General features: G+C 51.2%; 1 non-coding gene across 1 annotated transcript; it reads left to right on the top strand.

Annotated features, from left to right (window-relative positions):
• Positions 1 to 2,598: 2,598 nt before the first annotated feature.
• Positions 2,599 to 2,763, top strand: LOC133761376 (U1 spliceosomal RNA). Its single transcript, XR_009866173.1, has one exon. It is a non-coding gene; the product is annotated as a U1 spliceosomal RNA (small nuclear RNA).

The raw sequence follows: 2,763 nt of genomic DNA, 5'->3' as shown, positions 1-2,763 counted from the left end.
TACTTCTAGGCTGGTGACCTGAGCACATTCACATTCCTTGTCATCTCTAGCCAAAGGCTAGAAGCTCCTGGGTACTTTGAAAACTACTAATGCTCCAAACCCACCTGAAGCCACTTCAAACTGAGATTGCTAGAAACAGAAACCAGTCATTTGTGTTGGTTACAGGCTCACCACGTGATTACAACATGATGGCACGATTAGAAGCTACTGCATACACGTGGTCTAATTCCCACCCTTCTCTGATTCCTTGTCTCTGCCATGATGGGTTTCTTGCCCATTCAAGCAGAACATCTTTAGTCTTCCTCTGCACAGTCTCACATATGTCACTCTCTGTCATAATTGGATCTTCTGTGGCAAGGATTTATCCATTTCTATGTAGATCTTTAAAAGGTGGCCCCTGCATTCCCTTTCCTCCAAACCTTATTCACTACAAAATCAACTAGCTGGGCTTTCAGATACCTGCACCTGTCAATCATAGGTAAATGCTCTGCACAGGGTTCCTGGGTGCTGTAGGGTTGACAGAAACTCCCAGGGTTTTCCAGCTCTCTGAACCATCGGGCAAAGTGACTCCAGTAAGCTGACAATTCTCCCCCTCATTAGGGACTTTGGGAACAAAAACAAACCATGGGCCTGAGAGAGTAAAAGAAAGCCTAGGTGATGGAGGCATCTACCTAATGGATCTCATGCAGAGCTGGATACTGAGGTGGGCTTGCAACAGCAGGAGTTCAGGAAATGCTGTATCTGGTACACAAGGGACAGGCTGAAGATAGTTTGAGACTTTTAAGTATTTCCACTAAGCTGAAGATAATTTTGTGTTTCATTTTTCTCCTCAGTCAGTCTAGTACAATGAGGAGACAGGATATTATAATTTGAATACAGTAAATTTGTATTTTATCAAAGACCAACATGAATCATCCTTGCTTCAATCTTTTTGCTTTCAATATTTTTTGCTTTCAATCATCCTTGCTTCACCTTTTTTTCAGCAGTTTGAAAAAAAAGTATTTTGCTCATTTCTTTCTGAAAGACTACTGACTCCTGAGGCGGTGGGGTGAAGGCCGTGCGGCTGTCCCCGCGGCTGCCCCTCCTCCCAACGCACCACGTGGCTCCCACTCCTCTCTGGATGGAGTCCCTGGCACTGGAGCGCACAGCGTCGATCTTCAAGGCCGGCGGCAGCCAGGGACAGGAGGGCAGGGAAGGGGCAGTCACTGTGCTTCTGGCAGTGGAGTCTCTGTGGTGCAATTGGTTAGCACGCTCGGTTGTTAACCGAAAGATTGGTGGTTCAAGCCCACTCAGGGTTGGCTGCTGTCACTTTTAACCCACTTGCTAAATCAGTGAAATACCCTCATTTCTGACACCGTAAGGGACCCCCTTCCCCTGCATCGCCAACTGGGCACCAAATGTTAGGGAAAGAGTCACAGAATAGACAGGAGGCAGCCAGACCGAATTTATTCAGAGAAAATAAATCCCAGAGGGGGGTGACCAGCTGCCTGAAAATACAGGCTGGAACACATGGCAGAAGGCCCAGACCCCCAGGGGCTGGACCTTTTGAAGGAGGACTAGTTCTGGGGGTGGGGGTAGGGAACAGCAGGCAAAGGGGATTCAAGGAACTGGGCCAGGCTTTGGGAACCTGGAAAAGAATAAGGGTGGAATATGAAGGCAATAGGGTGTGAGAACCAATTGAGGTACCAGGGCAAGAAATACATACCAAAGTTTGTCTCTTTTGGGCAGTGAGGGAGAATGGCTGAGCCTTTATGTCCTTGTTCCATCAGTTGGGCCATGTGGCCACCTGTTTTCCAGCGATGGCGGGGGGGTGGGGGGGTGGCGGCTAGCGCCTAGGATGGTGTCCGGGTGTAGATCACACAATAGATAAGACTGCACCATTTTACTAACAGACTGTAGGGCATTGCGGAAAGTTCAGAGTTGCCCTCTATACACTAAACGACGACCCTTTGAAAGTCACCCACTAAGCTCCTCAGATACAACTTCTCCGAGGGATTTTGTCAGACTCCTGTGGTCTTGTGTCTGCCTTTGCGGAATGGAACAGGCGCAGCAATGAACTAAGCCCCGGTGAGGTGAGGTGAGGAGAGGGCCGTGAGGCGATGGCAGTGTCCTGCCTCGTGTGTGAGACTGGCCCGGTCCTCTCTGCTGGGGCAGCATAGCTTCGTCTTGGTGGAATTAGACTGAAAACCATCTTTCTAGCACCAAGTGTGGCAAAAACAAACAACAAAACGCGGTAAGCGTGGCTGATGGACAGTCTCCGGGACGCTCTCGCTGGGTGCACAACTATGGCTGCTTTGTGCTATTTCACAAACCACCTAAGGTCCCTAGGCACCACCCTGAGGCTGGCAGTAGGCTAGGGGAAGGGCGCGGCCCGCGGGGACCCTGAGAGGCCTGATGAGGCCGCGCGGGGGCTGCTGTTCTGGCACTGGCTGCTGATCCACGCACGAGTCCCACACTGTAGAAATCCTCATGGCCTGTTGCAGGACACTCCCTGGGATCTGCAGATCTGCGCAAGGAGAGCCTGAGGAGGAGAAGAAATCACCGTGTGTGCACAGAGCGAGTTGTGCACAGCTGTGCTGGGCCAGAAGGCCAAAGGCCATATGTATCTGGCAGGGGAGACACCATGATCAGGCAGGTGGTTCTCCCAGGGCGAGCCCCCGGCCATTGCACTGCGGCTGTGCTGACCCCTGTGACTTCTCCAAATGTGGGAAACTCCACTGCAGAATTTGTGGTAGTGGGGGACTGCGTGCGCGCTCTCCCCTG

This window comes from Lepus europaeus, chromosome 5 (assembly GCF_033115175.1).
Source record: "Lepus europaeus isolate LE1 chromosome 5, mLepTim1.pri, whole genome shotgun sequence".
Classification (NCBI taxonomy): Eukaryota; Metazoa; Chordata; class Mammalia; order Lagomorpha; family Leporidae; genus Lepus; species Lepus europaeus.
Note: the sequence above shows the minus strand (reverse complement) of the source record. Positions and strands in the feature narration are given on the sequence as shown.